Raw genomic sequence first — 15284 nt, 5'->3', positions numbered from 1 at the left:
TCTTTATAGGCCCTCTAATTTGGAAAATAAAATATTCTATTCTATTCTATTCTATTCTATTCTATTCTATTCTATTCTATTCCCAGTATCCAAAATCACAAAGTCTTATCTCAGGCAAGACAAAACTGAAATGCTGACACTGTCAATATCGCCTTGGTTTGTGTTGTTTTCTTCAGTTTTTAGATATGAGTATTTAACAAAACTACTAAACTTATCATCCTATTCATTTATGAAGTAATTACTGTAAACTAGGAAATTATTACGAGCACTTTTTGCGCTTTTGACATGACCAACCGACATTTTAGATTAATTATTGCGATTTCAGGAATAATGTCATACAGCGGATGTCATAATGCGTGTTCTTATTATCGCAATACTCATGCAGTCACATTTTTCGCATTAGTAAAAACCTCGCAATATTTTTTGAATTCACAGTACCCCCCCACCCTCAAAAATATACTTTTATGATTGATAAAAGAATTTTACTACTATATTTGCGGCGAATTTTGGAACCAAATAATGGCTCTTATCATAGTATCTCCTTTAACATATTGTGTTAATATTTGAAGTTATTTGAATAAATCATCTCTTCATTGTTTATCATGATTATTCGTCGTCCTTAATATGCATAAAATATTTGCCACTGGACGTTAAGCAACCAACAATCAATCAATCATCTTGGTTCATAGTCTAACTGAGTCTATCTCTTTCTCTTTTTTTAATAGCTATAGATTTTTAATGATTGAATAATCAAAGTCGTCAGATAAAGCACCGATCATTTATCATTTTCCGGCTTTTTTTTCAGGTGTGTGGGTGTGCATTTTTTTTCGGGACAAACAATTGCTTCAATAATAATGGGAACCAACTTTTTTCATATATATCTGAAACAAATTATTTGTTTTTCCGGCAAGAAATTTAGAATCCAATAGTTTATAAAACAAACAAACAAAAATATGCTCCACAAAAGATGAATGGTCGGTGCCTTAATCGGACACTTGTTTATAAGAGGTATACATCCATGGTACAAAGTCCATCTCAATCTTTTTTCAAAGGTTTAGCTATGCAATGAATTTGAGATGAGTGAGTAATGAATGTCGTCAGATTATTGGTTTCCTTTGACGATTCTATTACATTTTATTTGTATGTTGACATGTTTTTCTGCCTCAGGAAAAATTTGCCCGGAGTACGTTTCCAATTACGTCATTTCCTGATTAGCACATAAGATGTCGTAATTCTGCCCGTATTGTCCATTCCAGATACACATTCCACACTTTGGTAATACTTTTGCTAATGGCACAGTCAAGTTCCTGTCAAGTGTGGGAGAATTATGTAAAGAATTCCAGAAAATGGCACGTTTTGCGTACAAGGAAATTTTAGCGGTAGGACAAGACTAGTGATAAAGCCATGACCTTGTCAGATAATTCAGTTGTACAATAATGTGACAAGTTACTAGAGAAAAGCCGGAAATAGAAACATCATTAGCAGAGAAACGTCAATAACGAATTGTATAGACATTGATTATAAATGGTGTGTTTCGCTGAACCATGTTTCCTTGACCCTCTGAGCAGTCCATTGACCTATGCAAAACTTGGGAAAAATAAAAGAATGTGCTAAACTACCTCGGACAACAGACAAGTCATCAATCTATTCATAAATACCATTCTAGTTTATTTTATTGTATAACATATCATTAATTAAGCACGTTTCTCTTACATACAAGTTTTCTCCACTATGTTCAATATCTAATATGAATGGAAAAAATAATAGAAAAAGAAGAAATTGATGACATGGATCTAAAGTCTTTTTGGGAAAACTGTTAATTAATATTAGCCAATGTCTGATAGAACATTTAATGTACAAGTGCTGAAAAGTAATACAATTTGCAGAGTTGTCAGTTTCATGAATAAGAAATGATCGATGTATATGTTTTACCTAAATTTATTGTTTTCTAAAAAATGACAGAAGAAAGTCTTTTGTATACCCCTGCTTTCTGGATACAGATAGTATAAAGTGATTGGGGAGTACGCCCTTTTTTCCAACGTTTATATCATCAACAGGTCTTGATCCGCTGGATAAAATATTGTGAAACATTCACAGAATCTTACTCGCATGTTGTTCTTTTGCACCTTGAATTTTATTTCTTTATGCAAATGATTTTTTGGGTTAACTATGGCATGACATGGAATGTTTCCTATCCACGTATTACAGTACACATCTAACGTGAAGCACGAATCCAGGATTTGATGTTGGGGGGGAGGGCCCTCTTGAGAATAAAAATTAAAGGACATTATTTTGACACAAAATTGGCACTAATTTTATCTTTATTAATTTTTTTATCTTTTTTAGAGGGTGCACGCCTGGTGTGTCCTCGTGTGAGTCTGCGTCCCTGGCTTTCAAATATTCGACTTTAAGCGTTACGGATGAAGGTAAATCCTGCAAGCGCTTCGGACACATGACATTTATAAAGTGTTTTTTTCCTCATATTTTACAGCACTGGGACGATGCGGCTGCTGGTGGACTATCAGTCCGTGAGGGTATCATCAGCTCAGTATTCGGTATTTCGGTAATGACGTGATTTATAACAAACCTTTCCTAAATTGTCCGTTTAAATTTAGAAATTATTAAGAAACTAAGGATTCAACTCCCTCCGGCTTAGTTGACATTAGATTGTTTTGGCTATATTGTATTAAGGCTCTATTTGGTTATAGCTCTTCGAATGTTTTAGTTCTTATACATCCTTGGCTCGGCTTTAAAATGTTCGGCTTTGAGCGTTCCTGATGATGGTAAATCCAGAAAAGCGCTTCGGATGCATGAAATTTATAAAGTGTTGTTTTTATATTCAGTAACATATTGAATAAGAAATGATGAAAATAAATTTATGGAATATATTATGCAGTTTAGATTAATAAATCAAACAAAAAGGTTGAGCTCGGACTAATATGAAATATTTTATATATTTTTTATATATGTCATATGTCGAAATCACCCTTCAGTATTTAGTTTCAGGTCTATTCCTGTCAATCAAATGGGGTAAATTTAATTGTATTATATGTCTCTGAATGCAAGTATCAAAGTGACTGTCTACTATCTTGACAAACTTTTACAAAACCAATAGATAGAGAAACGCTGACAGAAAAAAAAATTGATCAGAATATCAAGATGTACGTACTTTCCATTTATTAACAAAAGTAGAAGATGCATTGTATAAGGACTTCAAGTAAATAGATATGGATCATTTGTGTTGAGAGGGATTGCAGAGGCGGATTAAAGTGGAGGAGGCCCGGATACCCTTATGGAGCTGCTTCATATATGATAAATGCATAGCCTTTTAACATGTATCACTTCAAACGTTAGTCTGCTAGGAATCCCCTTTTTAAAATCCTTGATCCGCACATTGATTGGTTCTGTGCTGCATGGAGTTGCTGCTCCAGTCACGTGAATATGAGACCGTCACCTGCTACCGGTGGTTGAAGTTCTGATGACGGTTTCGATAATTTTGCCATCTTTACAAATCTAATTCTGACACTGTTTAAAATTGATCGAAATACATTTAAATATAGCATGACCCTTATCTCATTTGCATGTTCTCCTAATTTGAATAAATTGACAGGTTACATAAAACCAGCCTGTAGTTCAGTGGTTGTCGTTGGTTCATGTCTGTCATATTTGTTTTTCGTGAATTGTTTTGTTATAAATTAGGCCGTTAATGTTCTCAATTGAATTGTTTCATATTTTTCATGTCAGGGCCTTTTATAGACGACTATGCGGTATGGGTTTTTCTCATTGTTGAAGGCCATACGGTTGCCTATAATTGCTTACATCCACTTCATTAGAACTTTGGTGGATAGTTGTCTTATTGGTTATTTTACAACATCTCTTTATTTTTATATATGTTTATGGAAACTTTTTTTTGTCGATCTAATACTCTTTCCTAGCCGCCCAATTTTACGGTGATTTATTTTCACGATTAAGCTTTTTGATGTTTTTGTTTAAAAGATAAAAGGCAATTTTGACATATTCACGTTATTTTATACTTGCGAAAATCGTGTAAATAAAATCCTGAAGAAAATAAGTTGGTTTTAATTTTATAATGGTTTGATTGGTTGATTGATTGATGGTGTTTAACGCCACTTTCAAGACTTTCACCTATATCATGGCGGAAAATTTTTACTGGTGGCGGTGGTCGTAGCACCCGCAGAGAACCAGTGGCCTTTAGATTGTAAATAGCAATCCTCATAATGGTTTGATTTAAAATGACATGTCTTGTATTTTATGGAATGATGAATTGTTTCCCATTATTAGTTAACGACTGTTGTTTTGTATTCATTAATTTGTCATTGACTCCTAAAGAAGATGTATGGAAATAAACTTCCTTCGTAGTTCGTATAATTTTCTTTTGTTATATTTTCAACAAGCAAATACTTGTTTACTTTCATGGGATTTGAAAAAAATATGGCGATAGTTTAAATTGAAAGATATATAACTTTGTGGTTTTGAACTGTGGGTTATTTTTATCAATAGTACCGCTTAAGTCGACGCCAGGGGCCGTCTTGACCTTGTTGTAGGGTATGAATGATTCGTTCATTGTTGAAGACCCTACATCAACTGTCAAGATGAAGAACAGGAATAAAAGCCCTGTTCATTGATAATTTTCTATGTATTGTGTACGATTTTGTCCCATGTATACATTTACTCCATATCCTTTTATTTTCTATTAATATTTTATTTCTTTCCTTAATAAGTCAAAGGCAATGGCATTCTGTCATCTTATTTTAGTATCTTCAACCGTGAAATTCTTTCAATTCAAAATAAAGGAGGGGGTTGGGATGTCAATTCATGAAAACCACATTCATACAAGAATACGTGGTGGGGATATGGAATTGCAAGATGCTTAGCGCCAGCGCAGATGCTATTGTATAACTATATGTAACTGATGTAGCAAATACTGCTTGCATAGTAACTATCAAATTTAGTAAATTACTACCGCTTATCTGGCGATATCTAGCGAAAGCAGTAAACTTTACAAAATTATTTTTCTCAGTAGTTAAATTTATATAGAATATCGCTGATCCTTCATTCTTATTTGATAGTCGTTGAGACAACTCTCCATCGAAGACCAAATTACCTAGAAGTAAACAACTATAGGTCACCATGCGGCTTTCAACAATGAGCAAAACCCATACCGCATAGCATTTTAAAAGGCAACTAAATGACAAATGTTAAACAATTCAAACGAGAAAACTAACAGTCTGATTTATTTACAATTTAAAACAATTAACGAAAATCAAATATGATATACAGCAACAAACGACAGCTTTTAGTATATTTTCTTAAACCCCAGAGATGACTCCAAACAAACAAATTCCCATTAACCGTAAAACGCACTATTTATATATTTTTGATCTACAGTCTTGTAAATAATCTATTCTGAAACCATGTTAGAGTGTAGATTGGAGATGAAGAATACTTATTATGAATAGAACATAGTACCAATCCTATTGTAATTCAACACTTTAAGTATATTTTAGTATTTCTAACAGTTTCAGAAATATGATTTACAGTCAATGCCATATTACACAATCTCTCCGGGGTAATTGTCCTTTGACGTTCCTGAAAGTGTGTAGAAAGGCGTTATTGTTTATACAATCTGTGTCTTTGCTTACAAGGATATGACAACACTCCGCCCTACTTTCTGTTCTTGTAAATATAACATCATCCAATGAAATTGAAGCCTTGAAATTTATGAAGATGTGCATCATTACGACAAAATCAGAAGATCCCGAAAGGTATTTAAAACAGAAGGCGGAACGGCCTTGTTAGCGAAGCGTATACACGAGAGCTGTATTTCAATCATATTGTTTTTCATAATTCACTTTTTCTTGGATAATTGTCCTTTGTAGTTAGATTTGATGCTAAATTTTCCGTCATTATAAAATATTATTTTATTATTGTAACAGAATTTTGTTCAGTGTGGTACAAATTTATTTTGAGTTCAGATATATTTTTAAAGATGAACTTCCTTAAAAGATTAATTCATGGCTTTATTAAAATAAAGAATAATAATAAAAATGTAAAAAAAGACAGAAAGAGAACTTCGTTTTAAATGATTTTGTAAGACATTTCCATTCATCTTTTGTTAATTGGGAGGGATGAAAATCTTTTCGACCCTATTAATCAAAAAAAATTTTTTTCCAATAACATACAAGATTTTTTTTAAACTAAATTTTGTTGTTCTTTGTCTCCCTAATTTTCAATGAATACAAACTATATACTTGATTTCTCTTCTGATACCACTTTTTATCGGTGTCGTTTTTACCAACGTAGCAAGTCTAGTAACCGCTCCATTCCGGTCCGTCCGTCCGTCCGAAAGACTTCAGCAGAAATCTTTCATCAACCCTTTTTGGCTTTAATGAAAGGGTAATATTTCATATTTGGTCTCTAGGTTGATAATGTTGAGTTGTAGCGTGTAAGCAATTTTTGCGGCTGCCGTGCAGCCACTTCCTGTTTGTCGATAGTTTTAAAGGAGTAGACCCGGTAAGACCCCTTTTTGGCCCCAAAATTTAGCATTTCAAAAATGTGTTAAAGCTGTAAACTTTTAGCTATTTATTGGAAAGTAGTATACTGTTGTTTCATAAATATGGGCTGTTTTTGACAATACAATGTACATGCATCAGGTACTAGCATCATTAACTCATGCAAAGTTACGAAAATCTTCACAATTTTAGCATTTGTGCTAATTTTTAGACGGTTTTTGTCTTAAATGGAAGTGGCCGCACTAGTGTTCAGTCTTAATATTTAAATATATGTTGTATTTGATGATAATTCATAACATATATAAAGGTTGAGGCTGAACACGAATGCGGCCACTTCCATTTTAGACAAAAACCATCTGATAAGTGACGTTTTGTGGCATATTTGATAGATTTTTAATATTTAAGCTTGAATTTAGGCGTCTTTCATGACCATATCAGTTCAAATCTTTTACATAATCTAATTGAATCGACTGAAAAAGACACTTAAGTGTTTAAAAAATGACAAAAATCTTTCATCAGATATACTTCAAATTGTAGGCCAAAATAAGCCCTTACCGGACCTTCTACTTTTACAACGCTCACTAAACAAGGAGAATAATAGAAAAAATAAAGGATATGGGGACACAAAAGCAGTACATGCACAGAAAAAAAAAACCAAACAAAAGAAAAAAAAAAAAGAAAATAAAACACGCACTCAAAAAGCAAAGGAACAGCGCTTTTATTGCTGTTCTTCATCTCAAATGTTCGTCAAATTATTCTTGGCTTCTATGAAAGATCAGTTTTCCTTCAGTAAACATTCTACCTCAATCAATTGCATGAAGTGACGCAGGTCCAGACCAGGTATTGGTCTTGTTTTTAATTGCAATCACAAATGATGAATGGTCGGTCGGTGCCCTATATATATTTACTGCAACTGTTAAGAAGAACTCTTCTTAAAAAAAAAAAAGAATTAGAAATTTGATAGCTAGTGAAATTTTGTAAAGAGACACCCATAGCTATGAATCTATTATTGAATTTCAAAAACGTCTGACGTGGACACTCTTTAGCATCTTGTGCATGTAATTAACACGATGAATCCATCTTAACACGTCTTCATATTTTCCCATAATCATCAGTTTTAACTGCTTAAATTTCCATTTTTGACAGCTACTTTACGTCAGACATGTATTTTAGAAAATCTCTTTCAGCCGAGTTTATACAAAATTATGCTTACTATGGCAAATGTAAATTTTTTACTTCAAATATTGGTTATGTAATAGTCCGTAAAACTACGGAAGCGTATTAGCGCCACACAACTTTTTTTTTATATTTCTTCCTACGTTTGCGTTATAACGCAAACCTTTGCGAAATAACGCAAACCTTTTGCGTTATAACGCAAACATTTGCGAAATAGCGCAAACCTTTGTGTTATAACGCAAACCTTTTGCGTTATAACGCAAACATTTGCGATATAACACAAACCTTTGCGACATAACGCAAACCTTTGCGACATAACGCAAACCTTTGCGTTATAACGCAAACCTTTGCGATATAACGCAAACATTTGTTTTATCTTATTTCTTATTTAAGATTCAAAGGAAGGAGTAGTTATTAATGGAGGAGGATGCATATATTAAAATTTATCTTCTTTGTACTCATTGCAAAGTAAAATGCTTTACTATTTAACTAATAATGAGCAGGATAATAGATATAAGAAGATGTGGTATGAGTGCCGATGAGAAAACTCTCCATCTAAGTTATAATTGGTAAAAGTAAACCATTATAGGTCAAAGTACGGTCTTCAACACGAAGCATTGGCTCACACCGAACATCAAGCTATAAAGTGCCCCCCAAAATGATATACATGATAATACATGTACATATATTACAATGAAAATTGAGTAAATTAAAGTTATACCGAAGAAAAAAAAAACCAACCCCTGCTAATATAGCTAAAGCCGAATATAAATATACTTCCAAAGTAAGCTCTCGTTTGAGGATTGTGTAAGGTTGGTTAACTACCCTTTTGCAATAAATGAATAAAATGAAGACGTTCTATTAATAAAAGTATGTTCTCTTCATTTAAATTGCTACCAAGTTACCACACTAGATTGAAAATTTCATGACTTTTTATCAAAGAATTTTTATCATATTCTGAGATTTTAAAAAACGATTTCTTACATCAAAATTAAAAAAGAAAAAAATCTTTCTTAATAGTTCATTTTACAGCAGAAAGATCATTTTGTCTATTTGACTTGACAGTTTTACAACTGTATGACATTATTTTTGCTCGTACTTATCTACTTAATCAAAATTTTAAAAATGTTGGCCTTTCAAATAAAATATGCCTGTAACATTTCTATTTTCTTGTTAAATTATATACTTTTCTTATTCCTATTCCTATTTATTATAATGACTTTGCTTTGTATTTATGGTTATTTTCCTAACTAATTCACAACAGAAATTTAATGACAGACGGACATATATACAAAAGTTAACGAATAATTGAAATCAAGATGTTTGCGTTATTTTGCAAATGTTTGCGTTATAACGGAAAAAGGTTTGCGTTACAACGCAAAGGTTTGCGTTATTTCGCAAATGTTTGCGTTATAACGCAAAAGGTTTGTGTTATTTCGCAAATGTTTGCGTTATATCGCAAAGGTTTGCGTTATATCGCAAAGATAGGAAGAAAATTATAAAAATAAATTGTGTGGCGCTAATACGCTTCCGCAGAAAACACTGTGATAAATTCCTATTTTTTATTTCTTGAAAGTCAATTTTTCAAGTCAGTACTCTTATATATATATATAATGTAGTTAACAAGGTCTACTTTTCTGTGTAGTTTTCTAAATTTTCCAATTTACATGTCCTAAATTTTGCAAATAAGGTGAAAATCGAGATGGAAAATTAACTTATCAAAGGGTTAAACAACTTTCCTGCATTCGTAATTAGGTGTAAACCTATGTCCAGTATTGCCTGACCATCATTTATCATTATACCTTGATAAATAGTGTATGATCCTTTCATCTTACAACACAAATCACAACAAGATCAAAGGTGTACACGCGTAAGAAATAGACATTTATAAGTGTAGGAGTTGACCCCTGTCATGTTAATGTGTCACTCGCATCAGCACCTGACACTGTCAGTGTGTCAGTGTAACATGTGGATGGTGTTAAAGACATGGAATGACATTTTGATTTATAATTGTGTCAAAATAAAATAAGTTTATGTGAGCTTTATGGCTGTTCAAGTTTGCTTTTACGTTATTTACATAGAAGTGTTATTATTTAAACCAAAAAAATACAAGATAGTACAACGATTCATATTTCCATACAAAAGCAGTGATAAAGTATCAGTTTGATGACAGAAAAATAGACACAATTAAGAATTCATTCCAAATCAATGTCTACAAAACATCTTCTGAAAGTGTTGCTGCATCTGGAAAATTTGAGATAATGACACTTTTCCTGTTTTATCAAATTGCCCTTTTAGAACAAGAGAAAGGGCATTTAAGATAAAATATTTTTTTATTATTACTTCATATAATAAATATCAAGTTCTGTAAATCAGATGTAATCATCTCATTTCTTCGGGGCTCACTCCCCTCAGATATGAGAAGCTTACATCTAATACTTACACTTTTATAAGCTAGAATTATCAATATGGGTGCCAATTATTTAGTTTTCTTTTGTCTCATCGTGTTTCAAATTTTATTTCATCTTTTTCCATATATTTGAAATTTGTCCTAAAGGTTTCTGTTAAGACCCCTCTTTAAGCAAAGGTAGTTTGACCTTAATCTTAACCTTAATGAATTTAAAATAAAATTAATGCTACTGGTATATTTAACAATGATTTGATTTATCGTTGTTTGTGTAATGTCCAGTAGCAAATATGTCATGCATATTCAGGACGATATTATATGAGAGTAGCCTCAAGTGGACTGAAACTTTATTTTGTATTGGAATATCCTGTCCTTTCATCTGACTTTCTATTGATGAATCTTTCAAAAACAATATTTGATATTTCAGTTCCCTTATGAAAATGTGCACGAAGGAAAATAATTTCTTAAAGTGTTTTTTCATTGTAACTTATTGATCTTATAAATACAACTGCTTTTGAATTGTTTGATGGAGTTCTGTGGAACTTCACATAAATCAGACTACACCATATAATGATGTGCATGAGGCGAATTAATTCTTGTCTGACATCTTGAAAAGGGAAGCAATTGAACTTTCTGTGGTGTTTTACTTTAGTGTGCCAAAGTTCAATTATCTCCCTTTTGATTCACGGACATGATCATTTGAGTCATCATATATTATTAATAATATTGGCGTTGAAGTGGGCTCCTCAAAGACTGGTGAATTTCGTTTCATCGTCAAACAAAGGAAGTACGTATATAAGCCATTTGTAAATGTGCACAAGGCAAACACATTGACTTGACGTTTTGAAGGGAAGATAATTGGAAAAAGCATTTATTTTTAATATTCATGATCTTGTTGGTATTGACCTTGTAACCTAAAATTGACAGAACCGTCTAACTGATTTCAATGAACCTTGTTTTCTAATTTACAAGAGATGCAATAGTATTTTTGTCAGATTCATACGCGCAGACTGGTTAGTTTTAAATGGATCTGTCAACGAATTGGGTTGCAAGGTTCTTCAAAAAAAATGTTGCTTGGTTGATATTTGCTGTAAGGGAGCTATCATTTGAATTTTATTGGGGGTGGGGGAGTGGAATGAAAAATGTTGTCCTGCATTTTTTTTAGTTGTAATCTCTGTCCTGCCTTTTTATTTTTCACTCTATTCGGTCCTAACTTTTTTTTATTTGTTTATCCTGACTTTTTTTTACATAAATTGTCATCCTGCCTTTTGTTTGGCAAAGTTGCTCATCCTGCCTTTTTTTTTACTCAAAACTCCTGTCCTGTCTTTTTTCAAATTTCATCCTAGCCCCCTCCGCCCCCATAAAAATCAAATGGTAGCTCCCTAACCAGAGGATACCTGGGACCTGCTATAACATATAAAAGAATACAAGCTTTAACTTAAACATTAAGGATTAAGGGATTATTATAACCTGCTTTCTATACTTTTATTATTTATTTGATTACCATTTATTTCATAGATATCACTTATTGATTATGTGACTATGTGATAAAAAGGTACTCCACTGCAGGGCCACACATGTTGAAAATGCCTCAGAGAGAACATATACAATTACAATCGGCAAACCTCGGGTGAATCCGGTGCTGGAGCCCGGGAAAGGAATAGACCGAAGTTGCGATGAGGGATACAGCTAACATTGGTGTGTCCTCAATAAGATCATATAGCATCTTGCAAATTAATCTATTGGCACATAACGAGGTGTTGTCAGTTACTGTAGTAAAATTTACACTTGAATGTCAATTATCAATGAATGCTGATACGTATATCTCTGTATATTCCAAAGATAAAATATGATATGACAAAGACGTTGTCAATCATAGTCATATCGACACCAATCACCAGCGATTGCCTGGTTTCGTTGTGAAAGAGTAGTTTTCGACTAAATCACCATGTGTGTATTGTACTGTAGACATGTTGATTTTTCAACCGAATAGTTTAAAAATTCATCCTTCACTAAAAGTGAATACCTTGAAAAGTTTAAACCTGTCTGTAAAAAGTGTATGATTAATCCCGGCGTTTGACGGACTAAACCAGTGCTTCTATTGCTGTTCACCGTCTGACAATTAAAAAAAACTCGGTGGTCTCGTGGTAGGTGCGGGAGGTCATGGAATCTATGCCTGCCGGGTCAAACCAAGAACTTGAAAATTGCTATTTGCTGCTTCTCCGGTAAGCACGCGGCATTCAGAAGCGAGAACAAAGATTGGTAGACACAGAGTCATAAAGATATGTCTGTGTAGGGTGACATGTCTCAGTGCTGCGGACTGATATCTTGTGATCTAGCATTTTTGTTATCCTGCTCAGCGTGAGTGTATTAAATAACAGGTTTCAAATTCATGTCAGATTAACATGATCCTGTGTACTATGAATATTCATTTAATTTGCCACTTGATGTAAAACAGCTATCCATCTTTTAATCATCTTGCAATCATTTTCTAATTTCAGAAATAAAATTTGGGACATTCTATGGAATCTTAAGTTACTACCAGTCTAGTAAATCATTTTTAATACCAAAATTAAAAACCAAATAATTACAACAAAAACTGGTTACTTTTCTATGCACTGTAATAGTAGATGACTGGTTTTACCAAAAAGCAGTTTGACATGAAAAATGAGTAGAAAATAGTAATTAGAAATTAAAATGTACACAGTCTGTAATGCTGATACATAATTGTTAAGACATTCATTAAAATTATACTTATTTTAATCTTTGCCCATAACAGTTTTTCAAATGTATAATTTTTGGATATTTGAAGTGTTGGCATTTAATTTGAATTTTCGTATTTCTTTAAAGATAAATTTTTAAAGGGAGAGATAATTTTTGTGAATTTCAAAAATAGAAATAAGGAGCACGAAGTAGAACTAATAATCAGATGACGAGAGGGAATATTCACAATAAAATACTTTTCTAAATCAAATCTATGAATATAGCCCGAAGAAAGAACGAAAATCAATCTTCTCGGATTCGAGATCTATATTTTAATTAGATTGGAACGAAAATGAGAAATAACAAGAAATTCAAAATGTGTCCATACAAGCGCAAGGTATATGACCAAGGTACGGGATGGACGGAATCAAAGACCGGATTCTACAATCGTAGGCGGGTCATGAAAAATATATTCTAAGATGGCGCAATATCTTTTTCTCGGAGGCTTTAAAAACGGGCAAAAATATAATGAAGATTTGACAGGCGTTTTCTCCCAGTTTGAAGTACAAATACATGTAAATATTTTTGGATAATTTTGTAATTGAAAACGTCATGTTCTACTGAGACTATTACATTTTGCAGTGTAACTGAAAACCCAATGGTGGTAAAAAGCTTGGAAGTAAGTTTGGGTATGGTTTTATCATTAATTTAAATGTACTGTAATGGACCTTGTTGCCTGAGAGATCTAAGTAGTTAATATATATATAGTGATCATAATAAAAATAAGGAGATGAGGTATGATTGCCAATGAGACAACTATCCACCAAAGTTCAAATGAAGTGGATGTAAGCAATTATAGGCAACCGTACGGCCTTCAATAATGAGAAAAACCCATACCGTATAGTCAGCCATAAAAGACTCCGACATGAAAAATATGAAACAATTCAATTGAGAAAAATAACGGCCTAATTTATTACAAAACAATTAACGGAAAACAAATATGACAGACATGAACCAACGGCAACCACTGACTACAGGCTACTGACTTAGGACAGACACATACAGAATGTGGCGGGGTTAAACATGTGTGTGAGCGCTCAACCCTCCCCTAACCTAGCTGGGACAGTGGTGTAACAGCACAACATAAGACCAAACAATAAAAATCAGTTGAACTAGGCCTAACTCATCAGATCGATACAAAGAAGAAAAACATCAAACGTAAACACAGACCGGACGTGTCTCTCAACACTGAAGGTGTGAGTTCGAGACCCCGCTCGTGGCTGGGATAGTTTAACTCTGATCTAACATGTCTCAGTATGATTGCCATTTTTCGTGCCGAAGGTCGGTGGTTCTCTCTGGGCACTCTGGTTTCTCTGGTTTCCTCTAAAAAACTGGTCGCCATTATATAGCCAAGTGTGGTCAAAGAGACGTTGAATACCAACAATCAATAGATCAATTTAATTCTAGATATACATATGAAATTCTTTGAAATTTTAATTCACCGCCAGTCTTGAATATGAATAATATTTCATAATAACAAAATGTAAAATCGAATAACTACAACAAAATTGATGACTTTTAAATGCACTGTAATAGAAGATGACTAGTTTTACCAAAACAGATAACTTTTACATGAAAAATGAGAAGAAAATGGAAATTATCAATAAATATGACCACAGTCGGTAATGTTGATATTATGAAGGCATTCATCATTCATAAAAATTACACTTTAAGTATTTTAACCTTAGGCCATAACAGCAACATTTTTAGTGTGTTTTTATTTTTTTCAAAACGGAAAGAGTGCATTTAACTTTGATTTTAGTTTTCTACAAACAAACAAAAAATGAAGGGAAATTGATTGATTGGTTTTTAAAGCCACTTTCGACACTATTTTTGCGTTTTCTTGGCGGTCAGTTATTGTTGGTGGAGGAAGCCGGAGTGCCCGGAGAGAACCAACGACCTTCGGTAAGAAAACTGACAATCCTATAGTCAATTAGGATTGGAGTCGAGTGCACCTGCCCCATGCGGGATTCGAACTCACAACCTCACTGTTGGCAGGCTAGTGATACAGTAGCTCAACTACTTAGACCACTCGGCCACCGAGGCCCCTTAAAGGGGGAAATAATTTTTGAATTTCAAAGATTTAAATTAGGATCAGGAACAGGAACACAAAGTATAATCTTAAACCAAATTTTGTCAATATAACGGAACTATAAACAACTGTCATACAAGTGGGAGGTTTAGCTAGCAATAAAACCAGGTTTAACCCACTATTTTCTTCGGAAAATACCCGTGTACTAAGTCAGGGATATGACAGTTGTATTCCATCCTTTGGTTGATATGATTTTGTCAGATTTTATGGACTTCCCCTTTTTGAATTTACATTGGAGCTCGGCATTTTTGTTATGCTGTTTTCAAACAAATGATGAAAGGGAAATTTTATATTAAAACCTTTTTCTGATTAA

The sequence above is a fragment of the Mytilus californianus genome, unplaced genomic scaffold (assembly GCF_021869535.1).
Source record: "Mytilus californianus isolate M0D057914Y unplaced genomic scaffold, xbMytCali1.0.p SCAF_18, whole genome shotgun sequence".
Classification (NCBI taxonomy): domain Eukaryota; kingdom Metazoa; phylum Mollusca; class Bivalvia; order Mytilida; family Mytilidae; genus Mytilus; species Mytilus californianus.
The sequence above is the reverse complement of the archived record's forward strand: the minus strand, read 5'-3'. Positions refer to the sequence as shown.